Source organism: Anticarsia gemmatalis, chromosome Z (assembly GCF_050436995.1).
Source record: "Anticarsia gemmatalis isolate Benzon Research Colony breed Stoneville strain chromosome Z, ilAntGemm2 primary, whole genome shotgun sequence".
In the NCBI taxonomy this organism is placed as follows: domain Eukaryota; kingdom Metazoa; phylum Arthropoda; class Insecta; order Lepidoptera; family Erebidae; genus Anticarsia; species Anticarsia gemmatalis.
In genome coordinates, this window is record NC_134776.1 from 1086899 (window position 1) to 1109037 (window position 22139).

The window sequence follows — 22139 nt, forward strand, 5'->3', positions numbered from 1 at the left end:
AGTTTGACAGACTGTGAAGAAACTTGTTAATGTTGTCGACGGTGGATGTGCCGCTCTGTCTGCCGCGTTAGATTCATTAAAATAAACACGTTGACCATTTTCTAAATGGACTGCCAAATAGACTACTGTTGTGTGTCTTTCATGGATCGCAAATGAAAAGATACGCCAAATTGCTTCATTGCTATTTACATAGCGACCCATCTGGTACTGTGATATTTCATCATTTGCATTGGTTACACCGAAGACAGCCATATCACTACCTTTACTAACATATTTACATATGTACTTTATCGACTTCAATTTTAAGTTCTCGCGCACGTAGCCACAGAGATAGATATAATATCGTAATAATACTTTTTTCCGTGCTCTGAAATGCGACAGGATGGATTGACATATTAGTTGGTTGTCAAATCTAATGTCAAATATTATGATTGCGTTCAGAAATTTATAATTTAATTTATGACAAAACTTAAGATTTATCTTTCGATTTCTATATAGTCTAATTAAAAAATAATCGGACAGATTAACAACTGAAGTTAGCTAAAACTGAGTTTCTCAAAGCCGACCATTATTTATGTACTATGTATTTTGAGACTATGCAATTTTGTCGCGTTCGCTTTCACTTTTGTTGAGTTTCAGAACGCGATATTATATTCTCCAACACGCACGCGAATTTGAACTTTATGCTGCAGTAATAAATTACAAATTGACTCTCCATTTTATTTATAAAACGTTTGTATGGGAAAAATTATACAAATTTGATATTATTTTTTTATTATTTTTATTTATTATTTGTAGGATAAAAAGTATCCTATGTCCATCTCCTGGCTCTAAGCTACCTCCTTACCAATTTTCAGCCAAATCTGTTCTGCCGTTCTTGAGTTATAAGTGGTGTAACTAACACGACTTTCTTTTATATACCTAATATAGATATAGATTATTTCTGTCTGCAACCGTTTTGTTGGTTTTATTCGTCTTTATTTTCCTCAGACGCCATTATTTGGAGATCCAAATAATTAATATACTTGAAAGTTATTTTATTGCTTTAAAAAAAATGACTGTAGATGTATTAGAAGGCGGCCGAGCTCATTATAAAATCATCCCTTATGTTCAACGAATACCGGAACGTTCCATCAATTGTGTTTAAAAGAGAGAGCGTCCTCTTTGTCTTTGCTCCAAAATGTGAAGCCGCGAAGCTATCATTTAATATTCTATCAGAGCGCAGAATATTGTGCCCTCGCATTTAGTTAGTGAGCTTAGTCCCGACGTTATATTATTGTAAGGTGCCAAGCCAAGATACCGCGCGATCCGAAAAAACTCCGTTAATTTACAGGAGGGTGTGTGCTGAAACAAAGAGCTGCATTAGATACCCACCATCCCGTAAGCGTAGGCGAGGATGCGCATGGTGTAGGCAGGCAGGTTGAGCACCACAAACACCGTGGACACGATGAGCAGCAACCGCGTGATGCGGTGCTGCGAGCGCGGGCACGGCGGCGGCGCCTGGCGGCTCGAGCGCAGCTCCTCCTCGCCCTTCATGAGCTGGTGGCGCGCGCGCTCCAGCCGACACACGCCGATCACTATCCACGCGTTCAGCACGATGATGACCGTCAGCGGCACCGTGAACGAGACCATCGTGTCCACCAGGTTGAACCTCTCCGCGTGCTCGTAGTACTCGAAGTCTATGTTGCAGTCATCCGTCGTCGACGTCGCGAACTTGATGACCGGGACGTTCAGTATGAGAGCTCCTACGATGAGCGCGCTGAGGATGTGCTTCGCGCGGGTGATGGTGCAGACCGCGCTCCGCCGCAGCGGGGACAGGACCGCGACGAACCGCTCCACCGTGAACGCGACCACGATCCACGTGCTCAGGCAGCTCGTTACGTACGAAATATATACGAAGACAACGACACGGCGGAAGTAGTTGAGTCAAGAATAAAGTGTCCGAAAGTGCGACCGCGGACAAGTACAAACTCATCGACTGCAGCCGCAATTTACTCGTATAAAATATGAAAACCGACAATAAGTTCCCGAGCGAGCCGAGCACGACGAGCAGCGGCGTATAGTACAAGTGCAACAACAGAACGACTTGCTCGGTGAGCACTTCCCCGAGCGTAACATTCGCGGCGAACTCAGAGTCAGACTCTGGTTCCTGAGAGGTGAGGTTCGGTTCGCGCTGCGGATACATCGCGGCGACTGAATGCGGCGGAGCTCGGGAGACGACTGGCGGCGGCGGCGACGACGCGAGCTTTATATCGTCCTGCGCAGGCAGGGCTTGCACCGCGTGCACTCCCCGCCCCGGCCCCGCCCACCACGCCCACGCCTTCACACCCCCCAACTCCAACAAGTTCAAATGATGATCCCGGCTTATCCCCTAATTAGTACGTAATTATCCCTAATAATATCATACAATACCATATCCCTTTCTTATACTAAACTTCAGTGGTAACATTTGCAATGACCTCTCATCACTTGTGCTTTGAAAATTTCGTTTTACAAGCTTGTAAATAAATGTTATTTTAAGTGATCCATTTTCTGAAAAGGCTATTAAAATTTTTAAGTTTTTTAGTTATGTTTTTTCTGTAAATATGCTAAATTAAAATATGTTCAATTTATTTTTCTCTTTTTAATTTAGTTTTTTGAAAATTTTAATTGCCTTCAGTTTGAAAATTAGTTTTTTTTTTAAGATTTTGCTGTACACTTTGTTGTAATTTGTGTTTCCCTATGAGGCCGACATAGCCTTTTGTTGGCTAAAGGCCTTGACAATAAATTTGATTAAAAAAAAAAAAAAAAAAAGCTTGTAAATAACTGCTTTTCTTTAAATTTAATCGTCCTACGATGCACAAAAACTTGCCGGTTCCCAGTTTAATAAAATGGCTTATACAATTCGTCGGTACAGAAAACTTCTACCAAAACTTGGTATTCGTAGCAATATGCTACGGCGCTACGGCGTAGTCGTCTACGTGTCTACGACGCGCTGCAGTCTTGATGGTTCGTATAAGATTTATTTAAGTTTCTTAAATATTTTGCAGTGATTTTATGTTAATTCTATTTAATGATAAAATCAAACTTTATTTATATATTTGAGCACATTATAGTAAAGAAAAGCAGTAGTCACTACCGTAAACGTATAAATCCAATTAAATTTTTATCATGTTAGAAGTACTGCCCGTGACTTTGTGCTCAGTGGTCAGATTCGCTTGTAGTCGGAGGCTGTAATTCTCATGTGACTCAAGTGTGAGGGCTCACGAGTGCCCCCGTGCCCTCGATCGCGGCCTCCTTACAAATGTGACGCTATTTTTCACGCACTATTGGGAAAAATTTGAAGTGAAGAACGAAGTGTTTAGTGCTGTGTTATTATCGGTTTGACTACTTGGAATAGGCCTAAATGATCAGAGTTCAATATGACAGTGTTATTGCTAGTTTTATCGTGTAGCTTCGCTTTTATAATATTTATAAGAATACGTGTAATTGTCCTTTATTTTATTTTTTTTAAACACCTACTTCTTTCAATCTCTGCATCACCCTAAGGCAGGCTGGTAGACAATGCCTTTGGTATTAAGTCCACCTATATACACATGTATACGAAGTTTAAAATAAATAAATAAATTTCAAGGCAGTTTAGAATGGAGAATGTTACTAGGTATGCAAAATCGCTTTAAATTTTGACACAGTATAGCCTGTATGTATACATATAAACTAGTTTTTGTTTAAGTCGAAGTTTCGAAAGATATCGAGCGCCGCAACAGCCGCGTGAGCGGCTGTGACGTCATATTACATTACCGCGCCGCGCGGGCCGCGTCCCGCTTAGTATTAAGTCGCCAGCCGTTGTTGTAGGTTTAATAGCTTGCGCAGTATTTTGTTGTGTTTTCGTCCGCTTATTTACTTATAATAATAGTAAATACTATTCGATTAATAAAATGGACAAAGGACTTGAAAAGGGGCAATCGGATAATCTACCTAAAATAAATAAAACAATGGCTGCGAATGATTTGTGAAACAAATAGAGATTTTGTTGCCTCCGAAATCCTACTTAATATTATAAATGTGAAAGCTTGTGAGAATGTATGTATGTATGTATGTATGAACGTACGTATGTATGTACGTATGTACGAGTAAGTATGTATGGATGTTTGTTACTCTTTCACGCAAATTTGACTGAACCGATTACGATGATGATATATTTATAGGTAGCCGAAGATCCAGAATAACATATAGGCTACTTTTTATCCCGGAGTTCCTGAAGGATCGGGATTTACACGAAAGGGTAGGAGGGATTTTCATGAGGACGAAGTCGCGGCCGGCCTCTAGTATATTATACATATCTATACTTATAATAAATCTGTAGAGAGGTCAATTCTGTACATTGAATATATTTAAAAAAAAACAATGGGGGATGTTTAGTAACGGATACTGATACCGAATGTGCAATTTATAATTTTCTTTTCTGTCTGTCTGTCTGTCTGTCCTCCGTCTGTATGTGTCGCTATCACGTAAAAACTACCGGATAGAATGCACTGAAATTTGGTATATGCATAGAGTAAGTAGTGGAGCAATTTATAGGATAGTTTTTATCGCATAAAATTTTATAGATTTTTAGAACATTGAAAAAAATACGTAAAAATCGTTTGAACCTGCGTTTTCTCTAAAGTGACTATAGATGGCGTTGCAATTCATTTCACAACATTCGCATGTTGTTTGCACCAACCAATAGATAGCGTTATAGTCCGCAACACAGCATGTTTTTCCTAATTAATTTATTTTGATTGCTTTATTGTAAAAAAATACCTTTGAAACAGGCTATACATTTATAAGATTTTCAAACATAAATGTTGTATGATATATTACACAAAAATGTTGGTTTACGTGGTTCCGGTGCGTTCAGGATATCCTAGATGGCAAACCGAGTAATTTCGTTTGTTTTCGTTGTTCGCCGCAACAAACAGATGGCGTTGTAGTTCGTAACACATTACCATTGGTTGAATTAAGGAAATAAATTGGATGGCTATGATCGCAATGGTATCATCGCAAGTATACCTACATACGTGTGAAGAGCTCCGGCGCAGATAGGTCTGTCTGTACCTATAATAATATTCTGAATCCAGACGGGTAAGCAATGTTAGTCTATAATAAGGTATTATATTTTACACTGTAAACTGGTACGGATACAGACGAGAGCGAAAGAGAATGTAACCACAGGAGATCAGCCTGTCGGAGTCTGTGTCACATTGTGTGCTCTTCGGGTCCTTTTCGTAAATAACCATTAGATGACAAAAGAGTTGTTAGCATTTTTATGTGTAGGTGTATGGAGTGCTTTGCAATTCGAGTGCTCAAGAGAATAAGCACAGTACGAAATTCACACGAGCAGAGCCGCACGGGTCAGCTAGTAAGTAATATGTTAGATAATCAAAAATCACTGCATATTTTAATGAAACAATTTTTAACCGAAATAATCGCGTACTTATTGATTTTACATTTTTTCTGCAATTGTAAAAGCAATAAACTCGCAATCAATCCGCTTAGAAATTATTTCATTATAAGATGAAGTTATTTATTATTACTTATGTACTTAACCACATAAAATTTAATTACATTTAGGCACAACATATGATGCCCTAGTATTTGAATTTGTCATTTTTAAAAGTATTTAGGAATAATTTCAACGCATCGAGCCCGCGACCGCAAGCGGATTGTGTGAGCCAGACTGAGCAAGTGTAAAGTGACGTCACACCGTCACCGAGAGCTAGCGTCGTGCGGTTACAACTTGTTTTACTTATAAATCGGAAACTAATTGACGATTAATTTTTAAACGACAATATGGAGTGCTTAATACATATCAAAATTAGTTAACATTCTCCATTGTCTTTTGTTTATGTTTTGGAGCAGAATATAACTTATATAAGAATTAGAAATTACTTATATAAGTTATAAGTTTAACTGTACACGATGCGAACGCATTTTGCAATCAAGGAAATGGGTTCATAATTAAGATTGTAGTATTCGCGTCAAGAAAAAAGCAATTTGTTTCTTAAAGAACCGATTACATGAAATGGAAAAAACAGTTAAATAGAAGTTTTATCGCCTGCAATAGGAAGTTATACATTGCATAATATTAGGTTTGAATTTGCAAAATCCTTACCCAAAGGCGTACAAATAGTAGTCAGAAAAGCAATTTGACCCTTGTTTGACCGTTTTCAGTAAATTGCAAACTAGCGTGTAGGTACGTTAGGCTTATTTCCTTCAACGAATTACATATTCGTTGAAGGAAATAAGGTTTGGGGCTTAATAATCATGTAACAAACAAAAAAATAACATCGTTGGCTAATTGAAAATAAATGAATGTCACACATACTAAATAATAAAATAATATGATCAAAACTGTATCACTCTGTACAAACGATCAAAGTACATCAAACGGTGCGGCAACGTCCCGTGCGCCGCTCGTCCAATAGCAGAGTCGCAAGGAAAGAGAGGCTTTATTGTAGAACTAAGCATTCTTTCTTATTTTAGTTTCATTGATACGAATGTCAGATGACTCTTGAGCCAGGTGAACGAACTGTACTCGAGTTGTTTATGTACAGACTGTGAACATTTGTTAATAATTATCTAATGAATAATGATAATACAAATTGTGGTATATTACACGACTAGATACCCCTAACCTACCCATACCTGGAAGGAAATAAGCCATTGGAGCGGCACGTTGTATATATGGATATCTCATGCCGTTTGTACATCTGCAGTGTATTTTCAGAGGCAATATACGCAAAAAAAGATTCGAAGGCCTTAAGCTTTCGAATACTTTTTTGCGTATTTTAATTATGTGTGATTGTTATAACAGTTAGTAAATACATATAGGCAAAGACTTTTAAACAAATATAAATTGACAGACGCTAATGATTTTCGTTATCCAAATGTTAATCCAATAAATGATCTGTCATACTGTATGACAGATAATTTATTTATATTTACGAAGAGTGTTCGTTCACTTAAGCGCTTCATTTTTAAGTTGTGAATAAGAAATAAGTGTGTCACAGCACTTCAGCGATAAAATGGAGTAAAATACCGTTTTACATTTGGGTACTTTCCATTCTGGTGTAAGTATTTTGACAAATGTTAAATGCCAGTTGTCGTAATTTCTATATGGAACAAAATATGGAAGTTTAAGCAGAGGTGCATGTCGTAGTTTGCATACGGTCACACTTAGTATTTCAATAATAAAATAACCAAACAAGATTTTAGTATTTTTTGTAGAAAATATCTTTACAAAAAGAATGTATCAAAGTCAGAGTTCCAGTCATATAGTACATGTCAGTATAATTATTACAATACATTTTGTAGTTTTCTCATAGTCATAATGTAGAAAAATATTGCAATCATAATTTGACTATGAACTTATGCTACTTTATGTTGCTACAAGCTCACAAATGTTGGACATCGATGTAAGACAGTCTCTTTTATTAAAATTGTATAGTCGTCGAAGCACGCGGTACAAGCACATAACTTGTAACGTAGGTGTACGCGAATGGTTGTTACTTTGTAACGCAAACATTTGGCCACAGTTTAGGGTGGCACTTAACAGTGAAGTCGCTCTGGCATTAGAATAACACGGGCTATAAATAATCCAGTGTGCATACAAGACATCGCAGAGAAAACAAAAATATGTGCTAATTTTGTCGCTAATTTAGGACAATTGATCCTCCGTGGCGCAGTGGTTTAGGTCGCCACGCCGATACCACTGCAACGGGAGGTCGTGGGTTCGATTCCCACACGGAGCAATTATTTGTGCGATCCACAAATAATTGTTTCGGGTCTGGTTGTGCTTTGTGTCCGTTGTTTGTATAAGTCCCCGCGACACAAGAGCAATTCTTAGTGCGGGAGTTGTCTTTTTAAAAAAAAAAAAAAAAAACAATGCAAAGTAAGTTATCAGTAGTATAAACGATGCAGAACTTTGTAGTCAGCATTACAAGTCGTCGAACTCATTAAAATAGACCCTACGATATTTCACCAGAATTTATTGCAATCAAACGTCTATTTTTTTATTCAGCACGCGGCAGGTGCATGCTTCCAAGAAGTTGTAGTTTATTATAAAATGGTGTACAGCGTCAGGAGAGGCGCCTGCACTCATAATGAGTCCATATTTAGAACCTTAGATTTGTGTCGATTTCCACGAACTACAGATTACAGCGCGGATCGTCGCCCACGCGGCGCTAACGAGCCGCGATCGAGAACCGGCAAGTGTAAGAGAGCTATCTCATTGCAGTTACACGACACAGTCCTCAGTCAACACAGTCGTGGAAAACATCGACTGTGATTTTGACCTGTGCATTTAAAAAAATACATGTTTTTTGTGTTGTTTGAACATTTTTGCACAAAAACAAAGTTATTACGCGCTTATCGTATACAAAAGTGTGTTGTTTGTGTAAAATTTCATCAAACCGGCCGAAAATAACGAGACAAACAACTCTGAATGTGCTGGGAACATTTTCGACGATATTTATCAAACATATACGTTATAAAATGATATTAGTTTTTGTGTCTGACTAATTCCTACTAATAGTATAAATCCGAAAGTAGAGCTCCGTATGTCTGACTAGACTTATGCCTTAAAAGAACGGATGTAAATTAAATTTTGTACTATGATAGTGTGAGACCCGAAAAAGAACGTAGGATAAGTGTCATTCCAGCAATCTCACGGGAATATAACTGAAGTCTCCGCGGAGTATTGAACAAGAATCCTAGCAAGTCTGCATTATTTTCTTTAAAAGTATAAATATCCCATGTTACCTAATAGCATCAGTTTCTTTTATAATTATTCGTTCGGTTCTAAAATAGTGTTTAATTTTGATTTTACTATTAGTCTACCAAATGTTTTATCATGATTTAATCTGCAATTAAGTCATTCTAATGCCAATCAACAGTTTTGAATGCTCTGAATAAAAAATAAAAATGACAAATTACACAAAAAAAATCTTACAAGAAAAGTCCTAAAGGCGAAATTTATCCGCCTGCTAAGATAATAGTGAAACATTTAAAGGATATCTATCGTACGAGCTTAACTTACTTTACGATGTTATCTGAAGACAGATAATATCGCAATGAAAAATAGATAGTAAGTAGTCGCGTCTTGTGGAAGTCGAGCGGAGTCAAATGATAATGTGATTATGTTTATTTCATTACGAACTTGTCTTTGCTTTTTTCTTATTTAGTACCTAGTCTCTAAGGCGAGGTGATCTCTTAGCCACTTGCGCTCAACGGTAGATAAACGAACTCTGGTTTAAACAACCCTTCTCGCACTTGTTCTATAATCATGGGGGACTGCATGTCGCATAGTAGTATTTGACTAGAGTGTCTCCGAGTTTTGAAGAGCACGTAAAGACTCGAACCCGGTTGTTTTTCATAAAGAAAACAGTCGTTAAGCCAAAGGCTTTCGGGCGGCTTGACCAACTTTCATCAAAATCCAACAATTGTGAAGTATGTAACAAAATTGCAATAGGTTTACATTATAGGCATATCCACCTTCATTCGCATTTCTAAATTATTGGTAAGGGGTATAAAGTGAGAGGAGTACTATCGTGCCAGTTATAGAATTAAATAACAAAATTGTGCAGTGCAGTCAACTTAACGCGGTGCATTAGTATCAGGATCAAGCTGATTTTCCAGTAATATCTATTTCCAGTCTAGTTCCAGGGAGCGCTTAGTGCATAACTTACAGCTTACAATATTATCTCAAACTGGGTTTTAGAACGACGAGCCTCGCTCAGACATTATCTTCCTCTTTTGTGCTTAAATCAAGTTTATTTTAATATTAAATTGTCTAATATTGACATTTTACTGTATTTTGCTTTCAAGTTTTTAAAAGTGCAGGAAAATCTAATAACTGCGCTCATAGGGGAAGCGCTTTAAGGAGTTAAGCAACTCTGGTAAAAACCTCTATAAATTTTTATCACTTTTAAGACTCATATGTTGTGTATGGTTTGTATGATGTGCAGGAGTTGTACACAGTTTAACGCAGATGCGTCGTTCAACTGAGTACCTATTAGTACGGGCAGTTTTATTAACCAGCCGGAAAGCTGCCACTCAGTCGTCTTTGTGACTCCAGGACTTCAATTAGTATCTCCATGCGAAATTTCTAGAAAATCGGATTAGCCGTACAGCCGTTACAATATTACAAAAAACAAAACCGGACCAATATTTAATGGATACTTCAGGGACTTGAGTTTTGAGAGTAGATGAGCAAAGGAAATAGGGAGAATAGACTTTCAAGATTTCTACCATTAATCACCAGCCTAACCTGCGCTCCAACTATGTTGGAGTCGGCTTCCAGTCTTACGGGATGCAGTTGAATACCAATATTTTAAATGGACCGACTGCCAAGACTGGAAATTCCTACCGAAATCGGTCGGAGAGTATGATCATCACATCACTTTTTATATTTAAAAAATGTGTGATAGTCCTGCCACCTGCCAATATATCAATATACTCGTATATGCAATTAAAACGCTATTCTCGATATTTTGCTTTCCATCATGTATTGAGACTTCAACAAGACTAAGCATTTTTGAACATCAAAAGAGGAAGACGAATTATGATAAAATTTTACGTCCAGTTAGACTCAAAAAAGGATCTTAGCATTCTTACATACAAAATTGCTCTGAACAGCATTATAACTACTTCAAGAATGATAAATTTGACGAATAGAATAAAAAATGGCAAGAATGTGATCAGAAAAAACCGCCAAATCAATAATTAACGTTTTTTCATAATTTTTTGCAGAGAACATCCAAGTTTTTCCTGCGATCGTGAAAGTGTGAGTGAACCGAGGAACGTGCGGCGTGTTCGTCGGTCGGAGTGAAACTGAATGGGGTCGAGAGAGCCTCCCCCTCCGTTGACACCAGGAAGGAAAGTGAAACAGCTGTTAACTCAGTGTAGTGGCTCCGTCGTCACTCGCCGTCACTCGCCGCCGCAGTGAACCTTGTAGCGGATCAACAGACTGCGCGCCGACCGTTTACTGTCTACTTGCGCTCGACTCAACTACTTTCATTGTTACTTTTATTTTAAGTCGCTTGAGAAATGTTGTCTTCATGAATTACTTTGGTTGCGCTTCAAAGTTAGTATGGTAGACTGGATGTGCCTCATTTATTAAGAAAGAACTATGCCTATCAGCGGAACTCAAGTACTTGTATAGTAATCATAATCTTAATAGAGCACTTCTAGTATTCTAGAAACATAAGTGTGTCTTTTGTCACATAGTCGACCAACAACTGCGCAAGAGTCTCCTCTGGTCCTGGTGTATCGAAACTTTTATTACTTAATTCAGTTCTATAAGGAAATTGCAATTACACGAAATAAGCATACATTTTTAATAAATAATGAATTTTTAATAAAATATGATATTCTACTTAAAGTTTCTCGTTAATATCTCAGGAATACGGAGTAGTAGCATAAAATATATTTGAAAAACTTAAAGTCGATCAACGACAAGTAGCGATTGACATATTATTCAACGAAATGAAAAATTATATTGCTCGGTTACAAGTAGAGCTCATTAAATTAGATTCTATATTTATGCATCTTATGATTTTGCCTTCATAGGATTCACAGTTCAGTGCACTCTTCGATAAAAACGCATTTAAGGAACTCACTGATCGTCTTATCGAGTGAAGGCAACGACCGGCACAGTCGCTAGTGGGTGAGAGACGGTTCAATTAAATGAAACATTACAAGTCAATTCTTTAATGTTGAGGACATCTTGTAAACTTTTGCACGGCACTCGTATTTATAGGCGTCAGGACTAGCGGCATGTGACTGGCAACATCAACGAAATTCATATTAGTAGTTGTAATCCTCTGATCTTCCTATACTCAAAAACGCACGATACAGTCTGTGTGTAAAGCCTAAGTATAAGCACCTTCTACTACCCTTTGATTTAAAGCTTTGTTTGATTATGTTCAGCGTCAGAAGATTTGGCCTGTCGCGATGTATTTACTAGTTGTCTAGAGAACTAAACGGACCAATAAGCTGGCTATACAGTTTAATTTATTAACTCAGTTTATAAAATATAGATTAATTGGAGACAGTCTAAGTTGTAAGAGAAAAGGGGGGGGGCAGTGGAGTTCATTCAATGAGAATATTGATGGCTGAGTATTAATATCTATATCAGAACGTTTCAATGCGCAGAGTTTCCGTGTTCAGGTAAAACACGGCTAGTCAATGAACTACTATTTCCAAAGAGGTATCGCTACATACGATTTTAGATTTATCAAGGTTTGCAGTATCAATAAATGCTTTTGGTATTCCTCTGTATCATTCGCGTTTGAAATAAATATTCCAAAAGTCAAATATCTGCTACCTATATGCCTTACGCAAAAATGTGGCTTCCACACACAAAATACTTTTTACACCAAAGTCCAGCCCTCACAAAGAAAATAATAATATGTCAGCTCTATTATTAATATTAGTGTGTAGATTCATAGCAGGGTTTACATTTACATACTTCGCCGTGCCTGATTTTGTATTCTATTTGTATAGCATCTGTATCGTGTTTGTATCATATACCGATGCCAGTTCGAATCAAACAAATCCTCTCTCACAAAAATATTGCGTCGATACCTACAGGCAAGTTTGCTGCCGGCGAATATAAACTGCACCAAATAAAATACAACGTTTTTAAACCGCCCATGATTTGAGCTTCGAGTTTGAAATGTTGCGACGTGCATATTAGTAATACAAATGTTTAACATATCACTTTGTAAAGTGGTAGACGGATAGACGACGGAAATTTATATTTTATTTTGAAGAACGCTAGTTAATAAAAGTACAGTCACTAAGTAAAAAGACTGTTGTATAAATCACCGGTACACACAATATTACCTCTTTGTAAAAAGGTTCAACCAAAAATCAGCTGCGGTCATTTGTACACTTAATATATTTTTTCTTACAACGCACAATATTATTAACCCTTTGAGCGCTGGCGTTGTCGCACGGCTAACAAAAATAATAGTAAAACGACTTTTCCATACAATGTGCTAGCTCATGTAAATGAAAATTACGAAGACAAAAGGCAAAAGCACCTGAACATCTGTTTGAATGTTGTAAAACGTTGAACCCGACCTTGTGACTCTCACATATGACTGCATGTATGTGCATCATACTGACGCATAAACATGTCCTGTGCACTAACTTTCACTAACATCATGAGACAAGTAACCCGTGATGGAAAGATTCTCAGTTCAAATACCTATTGTACTACAGAAGCAAAACCATTACTAACGTAAGCGACACTGGTCTATGTAACTAGAACCAGCTTGACTGAGGAAAATATTGTAGTTCTAACGACGACTTTAGAAAATAATACGAGAATAGTAATGACTTGCGTGGGATTTAAAGCCAGGTATTGCCGTCTATTTTTAAGTTCGTTTCCTTGAGTCTACGGCGAAGGTTCAAAGCCGAAGTGCATCTATTAATAGATAAGCTTTGGAAATAAACCAGTCAAGTGAACTCTTAGAGTGTTGGCGTTGTTACTAGCGTAGTTCTAGCATTGAGCTTGAGCAATGTTAGTGCACTAGTCGCGGTCACCACTGCGCACTGTACAGAGTCTGTTGTAAGTAAGTAAAACGTTTTTGAAAATTAAATTAAATAAAAACTGGCACACCCAATCGTAATCTTTGTGTTACACAAAGAGAACCATTACAATAATACTTGTTTAAGTGGTGTGGATATGATAAAAAAGTAATTGCTTATCGATTTTGAATTCCTCGCAGCGGCAATCATGTAAGATGTAAGTAGGAAATGTAATGTAGTTATAGACCAGTTTGGTAATGACAGACTTAGTTATCTCAATAACTTAAAAATAGATTTTAGAGCCTAGCCATTGATACGTATCTAACCCTCCGAGAAAAAAATACGTTTGTAAGTTCTAACTCAGTTTTGTACCATTTCACTGAAACTTTTAGAGATCAAATTTTTTAAACAAAAATGTTCATCTTTTCAAATCCAATATTGCTAAATCTGGTGGCGCGTCAATAAATTTATATAAACTGTTTATAGGTACAAGATGACTGTAATATGATATCAGAATGTAACCACAAGTAGTAAGTAAGAACACTGAAGGTTTTCACTGAGATTGAAAATATATTCCACTCAGCGAGACACCGCGACGCGACGCCACACTCTTCACCCTCTCTACATATTGTTCTGATTTACTTAAATGCTTTTCATAATGTATATTGCAATGCGTGATAAGTAACACTAAAAATTACTCAAAATTATGTTTTCAATAACTTGTCCTCAATAAAAATAGGCCAACGTTAGATATAATTCTCTCTGAAGACGTATTTAACCGGTCGCATAAAACTGCCAGTAATGAAACTCTTTGTTTAATTTGATACTTTAGTGTATCAAACGCAGTCACAATTTTAAGTATAGCTTCCTGCCGCACATTAAACGGTTTCTTCTCTCAAGGACGAATTCAAAATTAATCTCAATCAATCTACTTTTTTATAATATTCCTTAAAATAAAGGTTCTTGCGAGCTTTATTTTTAGTTACAACGCGATTGAACGCAGAGGATACTCTTACGCAGCAATACAATGACATCTGCCCAAACAAATGAAATAATAAAATGAGAACGTACTTATTCAAATATTACAACAATGGGATATTGCATTTCAATGGTAGACGATGTCGACTGTCGATCAATCACGGACAGAGCGGGCTCCGGGCTCGTGTGCTCGCGCGCGCCGCTACAATACACAACGTGAAACAAAACGCAGTGTTTGTTTCATTCGACAAAATACCACCTTTGTAAAGGCTTTAATACTACCGACATATTTGCCGAGCCCCCGTTAATCCCCTACGCTCTGTACATGCTCGTAATAATTGCATTAATAAAGCCCAAATATGTACATCAACACAAATATTTCCTGGTCGAAACTGTAATACGAGTGTGTGACAGCTCCTGTCTCTTTGTACAATATTTTCCGAAGCCGAATATTACTTTTCCGAATTTACAGTATCCGTTTCTGTAATACTTTTAATTATCATAATATGCATCTGATGAAAGGTAAATACTGGATATATTTGTTTAATGAAGTATTCCTTTATCAAAGAGATTTTCAATGGGATAATATATGATGCCTACCGTTGGATTTTATTACGTAAATTTAAAAGTAAGTGAAGCAAAGATAAATGGAGTTGTTATGTAACAAGGTTCATCCATCATTTATCGAGTCCTGCTCAAAGTTGTTAAGTTTGGCTCAGATATGGTAAGTTAGGAAAGAGCTTCCTTCACACAGTATGGAGCACTAGACGCTACATTCAATGTCGCGATAGCTTTGAACGGCAGTACAATGATACACAGAGTCTAATTAAATGATCTACAATTTAAACAGAACAACACTTTGCTGTGATGCAACATTGTACTGTCTCCATTATTTGGTAATTATGAAATTGAGGCGCAGCTAGATTCTAATGTATTAAAGTTTTCGCGATTTCTTCTGACACTTAAGATACCATCAAACGAAGGAAGTTTCTTCTAAAGATTTTCGATGGAAATTATACGCATCCATTAAATGTAGAAAGAGTTTTTTTTTTATAATACAGACTATGACAGTTTTTACCATCGAAGAATACGTAAGAAAATATCATCAATATCTTAGACAAATCTTGTACGAGTAGGTATTGAGTTGTTGCAAATAGTTGGCAAGTGAGTGAGTGGAGCGGCGCGACGCAGGAACCTCGGCGGCGAGCGCGTCTCACTCGGTCACTTACTACGACTAGTGGTCGCACACGACGAGGCGATTGGACAGATTACAATATCCGGCGCGCGCCGATCATGTGCGCGCAATTGCATAAGTGCTGCACTTGCCACCAATCAACGCCCACACTAATTATTTCAAGGCCTAACACGTTACTGCGTAGCCTAGATTTTCTTATAATGTCTTTAGCCGATATACGATAATATATTTTCCTCCCGATAATATATGTATTATGATGCTTGAGGCATAAAAATTAGCCGACCTAACAATGAATTAGTGGAGAATACTCGTCGGAAAGTTTGGGCATCGTATTATTATAGCTGTCAGCTACGATGTGTACACGTAACAGCGCGCGGCTGCGGTGGCGGAGCCCCTGCACCCATGCCGGGGAACGTCTGGAATGAAAAATCAATAGGGCTCACATTTGTACGCGGACATTGATACTGATGAAATTAACGGTGGTAGGCAGACTACCCCGCCACACTCACACTCACCAATCTTTGTAACCGCGACCATTATCTATTACCATCTATACTAATATTATAAAGCTGAAGAGTTCGTTTGTTTGTTTGATTGTTTGTTTGTTTGTTTGTTTGTTTGTTTGAACGCGCTAATCTCGGGAACTACTGGTCCGATTTGAAAAAATCTTTGTTAGTCTTTTGTCAGTGTTAGATAGCCCATTTATCGAAGAAGGTTATAGGGTATATATCGTCACGCTACGACCAATAGGAGCAGAGTACCAGTGAAAAATGTTACAAAAACGGGGAAAATTATGATTCTCTTAAGTGACGCAAGCGAAGTTGCGCGGGTCAGCTAGTTGAATATAAATACCGAGCGCCGGCTCCGATTACAAACATGTTTTTTATAAAATAAACTCGTCGGAAAGTTCTAGAAAATCTCCAAGTTAGTGAAACCGTGTAAATAAATACAATGAGAAGCCCGTCCAAAGAACTTGTTTTTATAAATCTCGGAATTTTGAACAACTTTTGTACGGGCAAACCCATACAATTCAATAGTTTTAATTTTATGCTGACATCGATGCGCTGTGAAATGGACACTTCATTATATTTTTATTACATATTTAACAAATTACTTTAGTTGCAATACAGCACTCCGCGCGACCTAACATTTCACCGCGTATCCATCTATAAAAATCTTGAAATCTGTTATCTATCGTGTTTAATTAATATACTTTGTTTCTTTATATCAATCTATCTTTTATTAACAACAACCGCGTACATTTATGGTCCTTCGAGCCGGATCTTTACTTTCGGACATTAGTGCAGTGTTTAACTAACTCAAAAAACGTGCATTAATTTACGCCGCGAGTGAAGTGATTTGAACTAGCACTGAAGGTGTTTGTACTGCCAACAAGAGTGCAGTACGTTATCATAGCAGCAATCATCTCGGATTAACAAGTATCCGCCCTTGGAGCATCAAGGCTCTACCCTTGGACGTTCAAGTAAGATCGTTCTATTTATTTTTCATTTGGCAAAATGTCCTCTGTAGAAGACATTGTAGAAAACCAGCAGCAACTACTCGGTGCGATAGAGCAGATTTACACTAATTTTAAGAAGGATGGCTCTGATCGTAAAACTTCCGACTACATACGCCGGAGATTGGAGACATTGGACGCCTACTGGCAAGATTATCAAAACAATCATAGGCAGTTATGCAGCATTGAGTATGCTGCATCACACAGCTATTTTACATCCGATCAATATGACATTGTGAAGGAGAAATATGAAAAAATCAGAGGAATTATTCAGCAGTATAGGCAACCGGAAGAAAAACCGTCAACACCATTGTTAAGGCCTGCTACCCCGCTAGGCTTATCGGGCTCTGCGCAGCAGTTACCCGGAGCTTCCTCTAAGAACCAGGGTTTGAATAGCAAAACCGACGAATTAGTACGCAAGCAATTAAGTAACTTTAAGGCTTTCGAACACACCGTATCTAAAATCAACTTAGACCTAGTCTCCGAGAAATGGGAGTTTGAACATCTGCTCAAAACCGTGCAAGACCGTTGGTCAAGAATAGATACTCAGCACTGGGAGCTAGACAGCGAGCTTGGAGATAGGAACCAGGAATATTACACCATGTACATTAGATATGAGAATACGTATAACGACGCAGTCAAGGCCATCAACAAGAAAATGTGGTCGGTTTCCCACAGAGAACAAGCTACGCCGAAAATAGAGATACCAACCTTTGGCGGGAATTATCATCAGTGGACTTCATTCAAGGACCTCTTCACTGAATCGATCCACAAAAACCCTAGTCTCTCCGGGGCTCAAAAAATGCAGTTCCTCAAGACAAAGGTTAAAGGCGAAGCGGAACGCCTTATACAGCATCTACCCATAACTTCTGATAATTATATCATTAGCTGGGATATTTTAAACCATAGATACGACAATAAAAGAATGATTTTTACGTCACATATTAACATTCTATTGAATCTACCAGTAACGCAACAAGTATCTATCAGCCACATCAAGCGTATACATGATACAACACAAGAAACATTAAACGCCGTAAAGAATCTGGGCGTGGACGTCACATCCTGGGATCCTCTGATTGTACACATTTTATGCCAAAAATTAGATTCGGAAACGTTCTTTGAGTACAATACATCTATCAAACAACCTCGAGAATTACCCGATTTAAATGAATTTTTGACATTTTTGGAGAATAAATTTACAAGCATGGAGGTTAGCAGGAGGAAACAAGAAAATGTTTACCAAAAACCTGTTTCTCCAAACGTAAAATCAGTAGGAAATAGTCATACAAATCATCAAAAATCATATCATTCCAAAAATACATTTACAAATAACAAGGTAATGTCGCAATCGCCGAGCGACAGGAAATTGCAATTCAATATACCTAAATGCCCAGTGTGCAATGACGCACATGCCTTGTATTTTTGCAAACAATTCTCAGAAATGCAACCAATAAAGAAAAAACAACTTGTTGCTAGCCTGAATTTTTGTCAAAATTGTCTGTATGATCACAATGGTAAAGCATGTTTATCTAAAAAGCGCTGTCGTGAATGTAATGATTTCCACAATACTTTGTTGCACGATTCGTACCATCATCAACAAAAGAGCATAGCAATACCCTCTACTAGCACGCAGCAAGAAAATGTGCGTTCTGATCGCGATCGTGTGCAGAAAGGAAACACTCATGTAGCTCAACAAAACACGTTGTCGGAAATTTTGTTGTCTACAGCGCTCCTCAAGGTACAAAAGGCAGATGGCAACTATCAAATAATGAGAGCACTTATCGACCAGGGATCTCAAACATCTCTTATCACGGAGAACGGAGCTCAGTTGCTAGGTTTATCGAGACAAAAATGTAATAACATCATTACTGGCATAGGGCATACTGAAAACAGTTGTAAGGGTATGTTAAATTTGAATTGCGCATCTACAATTAATAACTATTCGTTTAACATTGATGTTTACATAATGAAGAATCTAACAAAATATTTACCATCGTACACATTTACAAAGCTAGTATGCCCATTTTTGGAAAACATCGAATTAGCCGATCCCGACTACAATGTTAGCCGCCCTATAGACATGTTGCTGGGCGCTGACGTATACTCCCGCATCATATTAGGCGGTATGTGTAGATTAAGTGATTCGCTTCCTATTGTGCAACAGACACAGCTAGGATGGATATTATGCGGTGGCTTCAAATCACTCTCGTGTAATGTCGTACAACTAGACCTCGAGAATATCCAACAGTTCTGGGAGATAGAAGACGTTACGGAAGAGCATTCATTGTCATCCGAAGACGCACAGTGTATCCAGTTATATAAGTTAACAACACAACGTTTGGATGACGGAAGATACCAAGTTAGGCTTCCATTAAAGCCGAATTTTAGCGAACAGTTAGGCCAATCTAAGAACAAAGCCATCGCACAATTTATACATTTAGAGAAAAAATTACATAAAAACATTAATATTTACAATGAATATAAATTATTCATTGATAACTATAAACAATTAGGTCACATGAAACCGTCAGTAAGTAATCAGACACTGGAATGCTACTTACCGCACCACTGTGTTATACGTCACGATTCTACTACTACGGCGTTACGTGTTGTTTATAATGCGTCCGCCAAAACTTCCAGCAATAAAAGTTTGAATGATTTGATGTATACTGGACCAAACTTGCAGAAAGACCTACAATCTTTGATCTTAAAGTGGAGGCAATATCGTTACGCGTTTACCGCGGATATAGAGAAGATGTTCCGGCAAATTTGGGTACATCCAGAAGATCAGCCACTACAGAAGATCGTATGGCGAGACGAAACGTATCAAACTCTAGATGAATATCAGCTTACGACGGTCACCTACGGTACTAAAGCAGCGCCATTCCTTGCTATGATGACGCTGAGGCAGCTAGCAATAGACGAAGGGCACAAATTCCCCGAGGCAGCCAAAGTTATCGAGGAATCCTTTTATATGGACGACGTAATACACGGAAGCCATTTTATATCATCAGCCATACAGCTACAAAAAGATTTGAGCGACTTACTAAAATTAGGAGGCTTTAATCTTCGAAAATGGGTCTCTAATGACAGTCAACTTTTACCACAGCAAAACCAAGAGCTTCACGAACAGCAAAGTATAACATTTCAACAAACGGATTCAACTAAAACTTTAGGTCTCCGTTGGAATCCCATCACTGATAGTTTTACGTTTTTATCACAGATTAAATCGTCAAACTCCAAAATCACTAAGCGTATTATACTGTCTGATATGTCAAAAATTTTCGACCCGATGGGCTGGATTTTACCCGTAACCACAAAATTGAAAATTCTTTTTCAACAAACATGGTTGTTAAAAATTAAATGGGATGAGGAAGTACCTGAAAATATTACAAGAGAATGGATCAAAATCAAAGGCGAACTAGAACATATAAATCAGTTAAACATTCCAAGATGGTACTCAATTCAATCAGATAGCATAATTGAAATACATGGCTTTTGCGATGCCTCGATAAAAGCGTACGCGTGTGTAATATACTGCCGAGTATATAACTCAGAAAAATCAATTACTTTAGTTGCGGCTAAATCAAAATTAGCCCCGACTAGTAAACAATTATCATTGCCCCGTTCAGAGTTGTGTGGGGCACATTTACTTGCTAAGCTAATGGCAAAGGTCAAATATTGCTTAGCTGGTTACAACATGAACATCTTTGGTTGGTGCGATTCCACAGCGGTATTGGGGTGGCTCAAAGGTGATCCCAGTCGGTGGAAGACGTTCGTAGCGAATAGAACCAAACAGATTACGGAAATCATACCACCACATAGTTGGAGATACGTGAAGTCCAACGACAACCCCGCGGATTGTGCAAGCAGAGGGTTGACAGTATCTCAGCTAAAAGATCATACTCTTTGGTGGCAAGGACCAAAGTGGTTACAGTCTTTCGACGCGAAGAAAGAAAGCCAACGTATATATACAACTGAAGAGGATATAAACAGCAAGGCTTTACACGAGCAAGTTAATAGCGTTATCAAACAAGAATCGAGCATTATCATTCAACTTTTACAAAAATTTAGCAATATCAACAAGATCACGCGCATACTAGCATGGATTTTGAGATTTATTTTTATAAAGCAAGATAATAAGCGAAATCAATACTTATCACTAACAGAAATTTCTCTAGCAAAGCGAAAAATAATTAAACAGGTTCAGCAAAACGAATTCTGGCAAGAAATAAGAGATTTGAAACAAATAGGTAGATTGAATTCTAAAAGTAAAATATTAAATCTTAACCCTTACCTGGATGAACAAGATATCTTGCGTGTGGGGGGAAGATTACAAAAAGCAAACATCAGTGCTGATATGCAACATCCCATTATCCTTCCTCACGGGGGTCGCCTAACTGAATTATTAATAGAAAACGCTCATCAAACAATGCTTCATGCTGGCGCTCGACTGACTATGAGTTTTATTCGTCGGAAATATTGGATTATAGGCGGTAACTCAGCTACAAAGAAGCAGTTAAGACGTTGCGTAGTTTGTAAGAAACAGAATCCTGTATACCAACCTCAAATTATGGGCGATCTGCCCGAAGCCAGGACAAATCCGTCGCGTCCATTTACACACACGGGCGTGGATTTTACAGGTCATATAATTGTCAAGTCTAGCAAAGGACGAGGCATACGGACAACGAAAGGATACGTAGCGGTATTCGTATGTATGGTCACAAAAGCTGTACACCTCGAGCTCGTCAGTGACCTAAGTACCTCAGCTTTCCTCGCAGCACTGAAAAGGATGGCAGCGCGCAGAGGAACCCCCAGCCAAATGTATAGCGATAATGGACGTAACTTTGTCGGCGCAAACAAGATTTTACAGCAAGAATACAAAGA

The 22139-nt window shown here is 38.0% G+C and overlaps 1 pseudogene; it reads right to left on the reverse strand.

Moving 5' to 3' along the window:
- Positions 1–1362: 1362 nt before the first annotated feature.
- Positions 1363–17159, reverse strand: LOC142986614 (somatostatin receptor type 4-like; annotated as a pseudogene).
- Positions 17160–22139: the final 4980 nt, after the last annotated feature.